Below are 14,523 nucleotides of genomic sequence, written 5' to 3' on the forward strand. Positions count from 1 at the left end.
AGGCAGGCTAGGCCTGCTACACTGAGTCCTGAGGATCAACGGGAGAGCAAACACTGTGAGTCCAAACAGTGTGCAAGAGAACGGCACTCAGGGGCGCCAGGGTGGCTCAGTCGGTTGGGCGTCTGACTCTGGCTCAGGGCATGATCTCACCATTCATGGGTTTGAGTCCCATGTTGGGCTCTGTGCTGACAGCTCAGAACCTCAAGCCTGCTTCAAATTCTGTGTCTCCCTTTCTTTCTCTCTCCTCTGCTTGTGCTCTCTCTTTCTTAATAAATAAATAAACAAACAAACAAACAAACAAACAAACATTTTTAAAAATTACAAAAAAAAAAAAAAAAAAACCACAGCACTCAGGTTCAGGAAGCCTCAGAGCATCCAGTAGGTTAGAACACAGCAAAGAATAAGCTGTGTGATGTGAGCCTGAACACAAGGGCAAAGGCCACAGAGGTGGTACTCTGGAATTTAAATTTACCTCTCAGAGTATGTATGGAAGCAGGGTCATGGTGTGGTCAGATTCAGGCCTCAGAGCAGCACTGTCCAACATGGTGGCCAGTAGTCACATGAGACTCTTTAAATTAACTAAAATTTAAAATGTGGTGACTTGGTTGGCACTAGCCAAATTTCAAGTACCCAAAAGCTACCTGTGGCCAGTGGCTACTACATTGGTCAGTGCAGATGTAGAACACTTCTAGCATGGTAGAACATTCTATTGGACATTGTTCTAGAACAGTTTCCATGAAAATGCAAATGGATTGGATCTAAGGAGGATCTAAGGAGGCCAGCAAAACGATGCAAACTATACCAGCCTGAGACTAAAGTAGAAAATCGGATCAAATCCGACTAGAGAGTTACATAAGGTGAGAAGAGACAAGGCTTGGTAACCAATGGACCCCAGAGTAGGGCCAGGTGAAGGAACTGGGAAGTCAAGAACAATGGCCTGTTCTCTGGTCTGATAATCTGGGGGTGGAGTGTCAGGGGCAGCAGTCGCTAGGAAAGCACAAGGATAATGGGAGAAGCAGCAGCTCTGAGAGAACAGTGGGGTGCTCAGTCTGGGGCACACTCAGTGTAAGGTGCCTGAGGGGCAGCCACAGGGTTCTCCATCTGGGGCACACTCAGTATAAGGTGCCTGCACAGGGCTGCCATGGGGTGCTCAGTCTGGGGTGCGCTCAGGTGCCTGCCGGGCAGCCACTGGGTTCTCTGTCTGGGGTGCGCTCAGATGCCTGCACAGGGCTGCCACAGGGTGCTCAGTCTGGGGTGTGCTCAGGTGCCTGCCGGGCAGCCACGGGGTGCTCAGTCTGGGGTGCAGTCAGGTGCCTGCTGGGCAGCCACAGGGTGCTCAGTCTAGGGCATGCTCAATGTAAGGTGCCTGAGGGACAGCCACAGGATGCTCAGTCTGGGGTGCGCTCAGGTGCCTGCAGGGCAGCCACGGGGTGCTCAGCCTGGGGTGCGCTCAGTGTAAGGTGCCCGCAGGGCAGCCACGGGGTGCTCAGCCTGGGGTGCGCCCAGTATAAGGTGCCCGCAGGGCTGCCACGGGGTGCTCAGCCTGGGGTGCGCTCAGTGTAAGGTGCCCGCAGGGCAGCCACGGGGTGCTCAGCCTGGGGTGCGCTCAGTGTAAGGTGCCCGCCGGGCAGCCACGGGGTGCTCAGCCTGGGGTGCGCTCAGTGTAAGGTGCCCGCCGGGCAGCCACGGGGTGCTCAGCCTGGGGTGCGCTCAGTGTAAGGTGCCTACGGGGCAGCCAAGGCCGGACATCCGGAAGCGCTGGGCTCTGCGACTCAGCAGCCCAGGCTGTGAGCTGTGTGTTAGCTGGCGGGCAAAGGCTGAGGCGCTGGGGCTCCGGGCTTGAGACTGCAGGGCTGTGTGCCAAGGGGCTGCATGGGGAGCTGTGAGCTATGGGGCCGGGGGCAAAGTGCCGTCTAGTAAACTATACCGCTGTGCTGTGTGCCATGTGCCCAAGGGGCCCAGGGCAGTGGGGTGGCCGATGCATCTGGGGGACTTCAGGTGGCGGTGCTGAGGGGCCCTGGGGCTCAGGCGTCACCCTGTGGGCTGACAAACCACAGACTGCACTCAGGTCTGAGGCAGTGGAGCAAAGGACACGGACATGCCATCAGGGGAGCCTCCCTCTTTCTCATGGGCGGAAACTGTCTTTGGTCACCTGAGTAAACCCACAGGAGTCACTCCTGCTGCAAGCAGCCTGGGCAGGGGAACAGATGGACATGTGGACCATGGGCACAGGCAGCAACAGGCACTCACGCGGGTGTGGAAGCCACTGGGCACCTGGCTCAGTGACCTGGTGGGCCGCTTACAAAGGAAGCCTGAGCTGATCCCCACCTCGTCCCCGCCTCATCCCCAGTGCACTGGAGAGGCACGAGAATGTTGTTCTCCAAAGCCACTGGGACACTTCCTGTCAGTCCACGTAATTGAGTATTACAGTATTTAAATTACAAATTGAAGATTATTTTTACAGGTGTCATTTTAAATATAACACGAAATTTCTTGACATTACATCAGCCCCACCACACAAACAGCTGCTCCAGCCGCCTGCATGTGTGAGGCACATGGCTGAAACTGGCAATTGGGGGGAGTGTGTGTGTGTGTGTGTGTGTGTGTGTGTGTGCGTGTGTGTGCGTGCGTGTGAGTCATCGAGTGGGGTGTGTGTGAAATGGGTGTGAGTCCATATGACTGTGATCGAGAGTGTATGTGACTTCGGAGTGTATTCATGTGTGTGGTTATGAACGTGTGTATATAATTGTACAGTTTGTGCATTATGAGCATGAGTGATGGTGACCACGTGGGTCTGTGATTCCATGTGAATGAAGGTGTGAGGTATGCTTATACGTGCATGTGTGTGTAAGAGAGAGAGAGAGTGGGAGCACTCTGCTGGATGCTCCCGCCCTACAGGTGACAACCCTGAGGACAGGCAGATCTCTGTCTCCCTCTACAGCCACCACATGGTCAGAAGTGGAGGAGTTCCACTCCTCGGGTGAGGGGGCCGCAGAGGCGGCACACAGTGATGCTGCAGTGCCCTCCAGTGGACACTGCCCCCACCCCAAACCCAGACGGACCCACGGCTGGTGGAAAAGACATCGCTTGTGCCCTCCCTGCCCTTGTCACCCCCCCCCCCATTTCCTTACCACCCACTCACCTTGAGCGGGGCAGGAAGAGCCTATCCTGAGGCCCCCTTTGCTCTCAAGGACTTAGTGGAGCTTTAGTCGTGGCTCAAATTCTCCTCCTGGTGCACTCCAGCCTTCCCCCTGCGAGATCAGGCATGGCCCAACACATCCGACACCTTTCTGCCCTGGAGATGCCCCCACCTCAAGGATGCTCGCCAGGTGGGCCTTTTCCAGCAAGTTTCCCTGAACCCCCAGGTGAGAAGTCCCCTTCCCCAGAGTCCTCCCTCAAAGCACAACAGGCCCTCAGTCCCCTGTGGGAGCCCCAGAGGACAAAGCCATTCCCGGTCCCCTCACTGGGCACAGGGCGAGATAAAGAAGATGCTCTACAAAGTAGAAACTGTTCATTTGCTCTTTCAAACGTAAGAAAAGGCAGGAATCTGCAGAGACGGAAAGAACAAGAAGGAGCAGGATCTATCTTCATTCAGTGAAGTCCTGCTCTGCGTGCCTATGTATAGAGCCATGTGGGTGCCACTCAAACATAGCAGCTGTTCTAGGAGGCTGTTTTCAGGGAGGAAAAGAAGGAGAGCTCAGGGAGAGACTGAAACCTAAAAAAGAAAAACTCTCTTATTAAAAATGTTATTCGTGGCACTGGCAAGCACCCCCCAGGCCATCTGGCTGCAGAGGTGCAGCAAGAGACACCGTCCAGCAGCTGACTGGGTGCCGGCGGGCTTCAGCCAGGTCTCCCAGACCAGAGGCAGCTGTCACCATGATGTCCCTGAGGGACAGGGCACCACAGAGGAAAGCGAAAGCATCCAACCGCAGGGAGCAGGAGAACCAAGGAGAGCCACCCACGCACTGACCTCCTCCTCCAAATCGCTAGCTACGTGTGCACCACTCCTGAGCTCAGGGCCCCTCTGGACTCACTCCCCACAGTTTAAAGGGCCAGGTCCAACCTTCAAGGATCTGCGGTTGTCTGGAGCAGACCACATGAACAACCCATTCCGTGAAGGCCTCCTCTACCAGAGGCGCAGACTGCTTCCTGCCCTGCCCCCTTCTCCTAGACTCAACGGGCGCTGCTCCACACTCTCGAGTGCTGGGCTCACTCGAGAGAAGAGAGGGAAGCCAGAAGCATCCCTGCCATGTGGAACAGAAAAGAGAAGGGGCGAAGGAGCCAGCTGTCCCTACAATGTGCCAGATCCAGAGCATGGGACCAAGTGTGCAAGCCAAAGGACTCTGCAGAGGGCTTCTGTTGGCTGTGTCCAAAGTGGGTGTAGGTGCTCAGCCCTGAGCCAGGTGACAGGCCTCTCCCTTGCAGGCCTGAGAGATCCCTTTCCAGGGGCTGGCCTGTCCACTTCTGGCCCCAGCAGCTGGGAGCCAGGCACTCTGCCGCACACAGGGGCCCCGCTCTCTGAGCCCTCCCATTAGAATTGCAGGGCAGCGAGGCTAAGGGCAGAACTGCATGCTGGGGAGGGGGACCCAGAGGTCCCCGCTGTGCAGGGAGGCCGAGAATGAACACCAAACACTCCGGCAGGACAGGAGCAATATAGCGGCCAGCACCAGCTCTGAGTTTCGGTCCCCCACTATTTTCCAGGTGGCCACTTCCAAGTCTGTGGCCTCTTCTCTGCCATTTCTGACGAACATCTGTTCCACTTCTCTGCATAGCTGTCCCTGCCTCCATCCATGTATCTATCGTGAGAAATTCAAGAAAATCTTTCTGCGCTGAAAATATATCACAGACAGTCCTGCTTGCAAAGCTCCGATTCCTCACCTGCCACTCGTCTATTTGTATCTCACAGCTTTGAGGAACCTCAGCTTTCAGACAGCTAGGAATACGGCTGAAGGCTTCATCACTCCAGGAGTAATGGCTGTAGGAAAGGAGGCTAGAGCCACAGGGAAGAGCGAGGTGCATTCACAACCTTCACCATCACCACCACCACCACCATCATCACCGTATCTAGTGGTTATTAAATACTTATATGTACCAAACCCTGTACCCAGCACCTTAACAGATTATCTCATTTAACTTCTACAACAGACTTACAAGGGGTCCAGTTGTCTGCCCGGGGAGCAGATACAGACAGCAAGGTTGCACCACTGCTCCCGGACACCGCAGCCTTGCCTGCTCTCCATCCTGATTTCTCCATGTGCCTGACCCACATGTTTCAAACCGTGGGAAGCAACTCCTCAGGGGGCTCATGAAGCAAATGTAGTGGGTCACAATAAGCATCTTAAGTGAAAGAACAATGTTCAGGGTGCATCACGCATAGCGGGGGCAGGCACTGTTTCACAAAACTATGTATGTACAGACGCACATGGGATGCAGTGGAACATGATTTTAAATCTATTTCTTACTGCAGGTCACAGTCAAGTCCTCAAAGCTCCCGTGCTAGACTCTCGGTACACTGTCTGATTTCTCTGTGTAGGAATTTCCATCCTGTTCTCCCCACTTTGCACACCAGTGTCTCTTCACCACCCACCCCCATGGTTCCCTGCTGCCCTGGGTTGCTGAGGAAGAGCCACTGGGTCCCAGATGCTGCTGAGTCTGTCACGGGGGCAGGCGAACAGGCCAGGCGCTGGGGCAGAGTCCCAAGAATGCCTTTGCCATCTGCCTCCTGCTTCAGAGAAGTGCTTGTGTCCTGCCCTGCAGGACTGATGTTTCCCAAAAGAGGCTTAACGGCTTCTTCCTCTCTGAGCTGTCAGGTTAGTGCCTTTGTCTACAGAATTAGCACAGGTGCACCTGCAGGCTGGCGTCCTCATTAAACTATTTTCTGCATCTTGATCCCATAAGGATGGCTCCAGGGGACTTTTCAAATAAGCACTTCATTTGCAGTGGCCTCTCCAGATTGGAAAGGGTGGTCCCAGTTTCATCGGCAGAGGCGGAGGGAGGCCTGGGCCTCTCTGAGTTTTCTCTGCCAGCCATCACAGCTGGACAAGCTGAGACGAAAGTGAAGTTGGGAGAGGGGTCCCTCCACGCCTTCATGCTTTACATCTCCTGTCCTGTTACCCACTGGCATAGTAGAGCTTCTCACCATGGACAAGCCCCAAAGCAAGGGCGGGAACTGTTATTCTGGGCTGCCCCCTCTTTTGTCTGAAAGGTGTTCTGTGAAGGAACAGGTTCACTAACAGTGGCATTCCAGGTGGAATAGACGGTATTGGATGGAAGGTTCCTGAAATCACCCCATTCCAGCACCCACCTACTCCACCACTGGGAACCCTCAGCCCTGTCCTCTATGTAGCTCTGGACCTCACTTCTCCTGGGCAGCCTCCCATGGCCACCAGTCCGAGAAGGGAATGATTCTAAACTTCTCCAAATACTGACCAGGGACCTGAGGAGTCAGGGAAATACAGGTGGGTCTTAGGCTAGCTACTCACTTACCACTGTCCTGGGAAGACAGGATCCCGAAAAGGACATTGGTCAATGACAAATTGTGAATGCTAAAGTACAGAGTCAAGACCATCAGAATTTAGAGGAAGAAGAGACTTATGGGCAGGGGTACTGTGGAAATTCAGGATTCCTAGAAAAAGGGCCTGGAATCAGATCTTAGAAAATGGCAGATAAAGAGACCACACCGAGGACAAGAGTGGAAATAGGTATTCCAGGCAAGAAGGATGGCATGAGCAAAGGTGGGGGGTAGATGGAAAATAGAGCACATGTTTGGGGGAAAGTAGATATATCAGCCAAGCTCAAGCAGGGTCTGCATATGGGGGAGGAGTAGGTCATGGGGATCAGAGCTTCCCTACCAGGGGCAGATAGACACAGGCACATGGAGACATGGAGACTCTACACCCAGGGCTTGGTCTGAGGGGCTTGGGCCAGCTGAGCTCTGGGTCAGTACTTCCACCTGACATGATTAGGTTCTGCCAGAAGTGAATTGGGGTATAATACTGAGATTGTGGCCCATTCCCTACAGCTATCTCCAAATCAGTCTCTCTCTCTCTCTCTCTCTCTCTCGATCTCTCTTGATCTCTCTCATATACCAAGTATATTTACTGAGTACCCACTCTGCTGGGTATTGCACTGAGTGTTAGGATCTAGCAATGAATCAGATACCACCCCTATACGTCATGGTACATGATGTCATAAAGAAGACAAGCCACTGGCAATTCCGTTTCAGGAGAATGCAGTCAGAGCCACGACAGAGGCACATAGAGGGCACGATGGGAGCTCAAATGTGGCATCTAACTCAACCTGGGGGCCAAGGAAGACTTCCCAAAAAGCTGACCCCTGAGCTGAGTGTTAAAGGAAGAGGGACAGTTACTCAAGGGAAAAAGGAGAAAAAGGAGATTCCAGGCCAATGGAACAGCATGAGGGAGGACAAGGTAGCTAGGGACCATATGAAGTGTGGAAGAATCTAGAAACAGGTCAGATTTGCTGGAGTGATGCCAACACTACCCTGCTGAACAGGAGAAAAAGGCTAAAAGGAGAAAGGGGGGGGAGGGGCAAAGGGAACATGCAGAAAGTCTTCTCCAATGCCAAATATATTTCTAAAAGAGAAGGCTGGCATCGCTTGATGGGGGAAGGAATCGCACTGGGCCCCCAGGGCTGCTGACAGCTGACAGCCCAGCCACCCCGAGGGTGCAGCCCTCACTGAAGCGCCCAGGCAAAAGCTTGCTGAGTATCCTTCCAAAAAGCTTATTCTTAGCAGAGGTTTTCCTGTGAACTTTCTTGGAGAGGGAAAGAAAAACACTCTTCACTATAGCTGTTCTCTGTCCCCTGTTCCAAAGAACTACTCCCCCACTGGTTTTATGAGGGGATAAACCCCCCCGGGATCAGGGTTAAGAGAAGTTTTGAAGGAAGATTTCCAGGAAACAGAGAAGAGGGATCTGATTAAAGTCTATCAACTATGAAGTTGTCCTCAGGGCAATTACACTTGGCAGAAACATTCCAGTTCATTCAGGTTATTCCACTCGCAGACCCGTTTTTAAAAGGGGGAGAGGGAAATAACCCCCACAGTATGATAAAGGGTGATTAATAAAGACCACCACAAGGCATTTGGAAAGAAGGTGAAGAAAAAAACATTAATTTCACATGCGGAAAGGCAAAGCAGATTTATCTGTATCTCTAATATCTAAGTAATCACAAAAATCTAGTATTTGGGGAGACAACCCTATATTTTAAAAAATGGTATAAAAACGGTGAGATATAAATAACTAAGGAAAACAAAACAAAGACAACAGGTGTAAAAACAAAAGTAGCTCATCAGGGAAAGTGGAAGCCTCAAAGGCAGGTCGTTGCCAGATCGCGGGCTCCAGCATCTGGTTCTAGCAGGCACCAGAAACAAGCAGATCTGACAGCACTCACAGGGATCAGAAAGAAGCACCCCTTGTCCAAGCTCCAGAAACCCTGCTCATCATGACACCCCATCCTGTGTGGCTCCGCCTGTCACACCCCCCGTGTCCTGCTTCCCAGAGGGACAGTGAGTACCTCAAGAGCAGGGACCAAGCAGCAATGAGTCGATGCAGGTTTCCAGCCACCTGGTCCTGACCTAGAAGCCCAGGAACGTGCCTCACATAGATACACCCACCAAGCCCGCTACTTCCACCAGGCCCTCCTGCCAGGTCCCCGGGCCCCCCTCCCTGTGCCGGCGTGCCCGTGCCCGTTAGACGCAGCTGCAGTCTCAGACGGGATGTGCGGGGACTACTGTCACACCACAGCTCCTATAGACAGAGAGACTGGGCCAGCAGGGGGCCCGTGAGGCTCCTTGACCGCTCCAGCCTCCCACATGGACCCTTTGATTGGAGACCTCAGTTTTGTTCAGGATATTTCTAAATGGCTTACATAGCTCTTGCAAGTTAGACCCACTAAATCTTACTTTTTATCATTTTTCCTTCCTTTACTCATTCGACAACCATTTTTGGGGTTCAAAGTGAAAACGGAATCATGGACACTTGTCTCCTTCAGAGATTTATCCCAGGGAGGAAATAGATACAGAATTGGATCTGTACCCAATTGGAACCTCGGTATTGGCTAGGGTCTCCTCCCTTATAAATCTAAGTAAAGTTGGCCCAAATCCCTGATCCCTGTACATTCCTGTACAGGTTAGGAAAGCTAATATCCTTATGTTACTTCATCTATCTGTGACATCTTTTCTCCTCTGAATTTTTATTCTTTCTTCAGTGATGGCTGTTTATTTCCACAATGGAAGAGACCCAGACATGAACCCACATCCCATTTAGGATTTACACCACACACCCACACAAGTCCGTAGTGTGTAGGCTAAATTTTGCAGGAGGTTTAGGGCAGGGGGAGAGTAAAGAATGTTTACATCTCAAAAGTACCTACAACTTTGATTGAATGTGAGTTATTCTAGTCTTGAAAATTCTTTGGCCAGTTTACCATGCAGATCAGCCATCCTCTCCCCACCTGATTTCCCCCAATCTGTTCTCACTGACACATGTATTTTCATCTAGTTCTTACATATAACCATTTGGTAATCTCTTTCGTTTCCTTGTCTCTTGCTAAACCAGGGCCCAAAGTCCCACCTTCTAAACCAAGAAGCCTGTCCAGACATTTCCCTAAACAAATCCAATTCTTTCCTCAAGAGAAATTCTATACCATCCATGCATAAATAGGCATTTCTTATGTACTGTGATCAGTACCACAGTATGAGAATATATTGGCTGTTATAGGAGCAAAGAGAAAGACAGGCCTGGTTTGAAGAAATCAGACAAGACATCCCAAAGGAAGTGACATCTCAGCTGAGACCAGAAAAGGAGCTCTCAGCTTTTTCGTTAAGAGAAGAAAGAAAGGGGGCTGAGGCAGCGAAGTTTGTACAAAGGCCTAGAAGAAGAAAGAGTTTGGCACATTCAGTGACCACAGGAGGTTCACAGTGGCTAGAAGGGACAATACGGGCTAGGTGGAGCATGACGAGAGAGAAAGCTGGAGAAGACGCCGGGCCAGCCCACACCTTACCAGTCAGGCAAAGACTGACGTTGATCCACAAGGCAAGGGGGAAACCACTGAAGACTTCAGGCAGGGAACTGACACAGTCAGATCTGCACCTGAGAAAGATGACTCCGGCTAAAGATAATTAGGAAGCAAGACGAGAGGTGGGACTGGTGGATGACTACTGCGGCGGTACAGGAAAGAGCGCCGTGGCCTGGATGAGGGAGGTTCCAGTGGGAAAGAAAAGATGGGCACAATGTCAAGACACATGAAAGAGAAAGAACTGCCATCTCATGACCTGTGCATGGGGAAGAGGGAAAGGGTCACAGACAACCTCAAGATCTCTGAATGGACAACTGGGTGGCAGGTGGTATCATGTGCAGAGGTGGAGAACGCAAGAGGAGGAACAGATAACTCTGGGCAAGAGGCACCCATCTCTGTCCCCTGCCCCTTGTGTGAAGACACATGTCTTCCTGGGCCTGTCCCCTCTGGTGAGTCCTGCTCACCCCGAAAATCACCTGACAGAAACGGACCCACAGAGACCTAAACAGGAAAAAGTAGCTATGTATTTTTCTCAAACACTGTAGGAAACCATTGGGGGAATCTGGAGGCCACCGAGTGGGCCAGCGCAGTTCCAACACTGCCTATGGTACCCTCTCTGGTCCCATCCTGTGGCTTTCCTCAGAGGGGAGTTCCGGGTCAGACTACATCTGCCAGCCTGACCCCCGTCCGGGTCTTGCGAGTTCTAAATCACACTTTCTCCAAGCCTGAGAGAAGATGCCTTGGTTTGTTCTCTTCCACATGCATAGCCATTCATCAAGTCCAAGAAAGCCAAGCACAAAGGTAATATCACTTAGCCAGGCTGCAATTAGCAGATTAGCGGCTTGTTGCTCTTGTCCTGTGTCCCACTCTATGACCTCATGAAGGCCCAGAGCGTCTCAACACTGGGCTGCTCCAGGAAAGGGCCCATTGACTTCTCTGGCAACAAAATTCCCCCAGCCTGTCACCGTGAGTTTCCCGGTTGTAGAGCTAAACTACAACTGATGTTCTGTCTCTATCAATTTCTCAGGAATGCCGGGACGCATGCCCAGTATTAATGAAGACAGCAGAAAGGAAGGCATGAGATTGGCCCTGCTCCAGAGCTGACAGAGAGTATGGATCCTGAGTGGTTCCTGGAGACCTGGAGAGGCCCGAACAAGGCAAAACAAGCAGGCCCTGGGGTCACGCACGAGGCTTGGTGGGGCAGACAGATGCTGAAAAGGCTTGGGAGAGAATTTCTGCTGGGAAAAACAGCCTCAATATCATCCCTTTTGTAATCACATATCTTTTTCACCATCTGAGAAAGGCAATTTTGCTCCAGACTAAAAGGGTGTCCCCAGAGGTAGATATGCATATGGTGGTACAGGATCTGGCCCGCTCTCTCTCACATACCCTGAGTTGACAGGAAACATTAGGTGACCAGGGCAAAGCCAGAACTATGTCTCATGAAAGGAGCCGATGCTGTATCTCTAGGTGTGTGACCAAATCCCCCAGCGCCTCTCAGAATTACCCCTCAGATCAGAAGCCCTGCCAGGTCACAAGCAGGGGAAGCCTTGACTGGTACAGGAGGCCATGCCACTATCAAATTAAAAGCCAGTGGAAGGTTTGTCTTCATCTCAGTTTGAAAAATGGGTAGAAACTGGTCATTGGCTCTTGTTTCTCAGAGAGCAACATTCAGGGGCTTCTGGTTTCAGAACTTTTTAAATTCCTCAATCCTTCCAAACTGACCAGCTCCTTTTAAGTTTTCACTCGCTCCAGTGAAACTGGAACAAACCATCAATCTTATCAAACCAACTGACCATCTCAAGGCTGTGGATCTCTGCAGGATTTGGAAAATAACAACAGAGGCTCCCTGGGTGCACAAAGTAACCCAAGGGTGATGGTGCGATTGCTACCACATTGCAGATAGCCCCATCTGCCCCCACGAATCTTCATGAAAATCAAAATAAATACATGGAAAGTACTGTCTGGGCCCAGTAAAGATATTCAATAAAGGTGAACTAATATTAGGGACATGATCATTTTAACACTGCCCTGAGGGGGCTGGGGGATGGAATTTATTCATACGCTCCAAAGCCCTCATCCCCTTTTGGAGCATATAAGCTGCATTAGAAACAAGAGGCATGCCTTCCTCCTCTTGCACCACCTCACCGGGGGCCGTGCAATAAACACTAGATGCTCGTAATAATACAACGCCTTTTATATGTGCTGTTAAGGGGTTTCCAAGGGAACTGAATTTATACCAGAAGAGCTGTTTGAACAGTTTGGGTAGGAAAGTAAAAAGGACAAGAACTACAGAGACAAAGAGGAAAATGCAGAGAGAACATAAGGCCTTTCACACAGTAAATTCTCCATAAATATTTCAAAAGGCAAGTGAAACGAACACACACATCAAAAAAAAAAAAAAACAAAAACAAAACAAAAACCCACCATTTAAGGTAAATGCATGGACTTAGTTAAGTTCTGTTTTAGTCAGTTTAGGCTGCCATAACAAAATACCATGAACTGGATGGCTTATAAACAACAGAAATTTATTTTCTCCCAGTTCTGGAGTCTGCAAGTCTGAGATCCGGGTGCCTGTCCGGTCAGGTTCCAGGGAGAGCCTCTTCCTGGTCTGCAGCGTGCCCACGGGGCCTTTCTTAGGGGTGTGCACACAGAGAACTCAAGCTCCCAGTGCCTCTTCCAACAGGGGCATTGATCCCCGTGGACGTGGGCCCTGCAGTCATGAGCTAATCAGCCTCCCAAACACCCCATCTCCGAATGCTGCCACAGGGGCAGTGAGGGCTTGGACATAAAAAAAATTGGGGGGCAAGTGCACAACTTGGTCCACGGCGACTTCTTTAGCCCCAGTTGCAAAATGAGGTTAATAATAATTCCTACAATTGTGTGATGTATTTCCTTTCTCATACTCTCCCTTGTCGGGAAGCTACACATTCTGGGATGCTGCTGACAAGTTCTGAAACTTCCTGCGTAGGGCACGCGGAAAGTGTGGGCCTTCTCGCACATGTGTGATCAGGAGATGTGCCTGGTGGTAGGACTGCCGATGCCCAGGGACGCCAGCTGAGGAGCTGTTATGCAGCAAGCCTGTCCAGGCACAAGCCACTGTGAATGCACCTGAACGTCCTCATGAGCTTCTAAGAATCTCTCTTACTTCAAAGAACAGAAGTTAGGATGCTGAAGTGAATGACAGGTAACGGTTGCAGGAAAAATTTAGGAGATCCCATCCCCATACTCCAGTTTTCAGGTAAAAGAAAAAAATTTTTTAAAGGCATTTTCCATAACTCAGAGCTTTGTGCTACCTGTGAGCACTGAACTTGGGGGATTCTGGGGTGCCTTAATTGCCCAAACTACTGCTCAGGGACAAAATTCAGGACAGTATGTGCCCAAATGGCCTTGCATAGAGGGAGCTCTGTGGGTCAAGACCACTCCTCCCAGGACCCAAGTCGTCTGACCCCTCAGTCCTCATACTTCCTGTTCAAAGCACACTCCCCACTGTGGGGACAGGACAGGTGAATGGGGCTGCACAGGGTTCGCCCTTTAAGCAGCGCTGGCAAGGGAGCCCATGACTCTGACTATACTTTTCCGTCCTCACTCTGGGCACTGAGCACTTGCCACCGCCATGATCAATCCCAAAGTCCGTTCTATAGCACTAGTTACACTGTGGGAAGGTTGTTTGCTTCCTAATGTCCTGGGTCCTTTTCCTCTAGCCCCTCACTGAAAGGACAACGGTTGCTAGTCTGCATAAATGCTGACAGATGAAACCCAGTGTCCTTAAAGCTAGAATTGGGGATAGAACTGGGCATTTTCCATATCAGCTGTGGAGGTGCTATTTCTTCAGACCCCTCAGGGTGCCTCAGTGCGTGCTCTACTGTGATCATTTTTCACACATCTCTTTCACAAGACTTGTGCACAGCTGCATGGCAAACATAAGGCCTCCCACTCCGTATCCCACTAGGTGCTATTTTTGCCTTATAAGAGTCACCATTTTGTTAAGATGACAAAATGTTCATTGACAGGACAGAGGGCTTTGTCTACTGTCTCAGAGTTGTGGCTGAGGCCCAAAGTGATGGACAAAAGCTGAGCATCCCATAGTCTTTTTTTTTTTTAATGTTTTATTTATTTCTGAGAAAGAGAGAGAGACAGCATGAGCAGGAGAGGGTCAGAGAGAGAGGGAGACACCGAATCTGAAGCAGGCTCCAGGCTCTGAGCTAGCTGTCAGCACAGAGCTGGACTCGGGGCTTGAACCCACAAACTGTGAGATCGTGACCTGAGCCAAAGTTGGACACTTAATTGACTGAGCCAACCAGGCACCCCATGAGCATCCCATAGTCTAAATCCAGAGGGTTGATGGACACTTAGGCTCTTTCCATGTTTTGGCTATTGTTGAGAGTGCTGCTATGAACATTGGGGTACACGTGCCCCTATGCATCAGCACTCCTGTGTCCCTTGGGTAAATTCCTAGCAGTGCTATTGCTGGGTCATAGGGGA

At 51.0% G+C, this 14,523-nt stretch overlaps 1 long non-coding RNA gene across 1 annotated transcript; it reads left to right on the forward strand.

Annotated features, from left to right (window-relative positions):
- The first annotated feature begins 748 nt into the window (after positions 1-748).
- Positions 749-11,998, forward strand: LOC144220712 (uncharacterized). The gene is made up of 2 exons (XR_013331833.1): positions 749-857; positions 11,066-11,998. It is a non-coding gene; the product is annotated as an uncharacterized LOC144220712 (long non-coding RNA).
- The last annotated feature ends 2,525 nt before the right edge of the window (positions 11,999-14,523 follow it).

This window comes from Crocuta crocuta, unplaced genomic scaffold (genome assembly GCF_008692635.1).
Source record: "Crocuta crocuta isolate KB4526 unplaced genomic scaffold, BGI_CrCroc_1.0 scaffold129, whole genome shotgun sequence".
Taxonomy (NCBI): domain Eukaryota; kingdom Metazoa; phylum Chordata; class Mammalia; order Carnivora; family Hyaenidae; genus Crocuta; species Crocuta crocuta.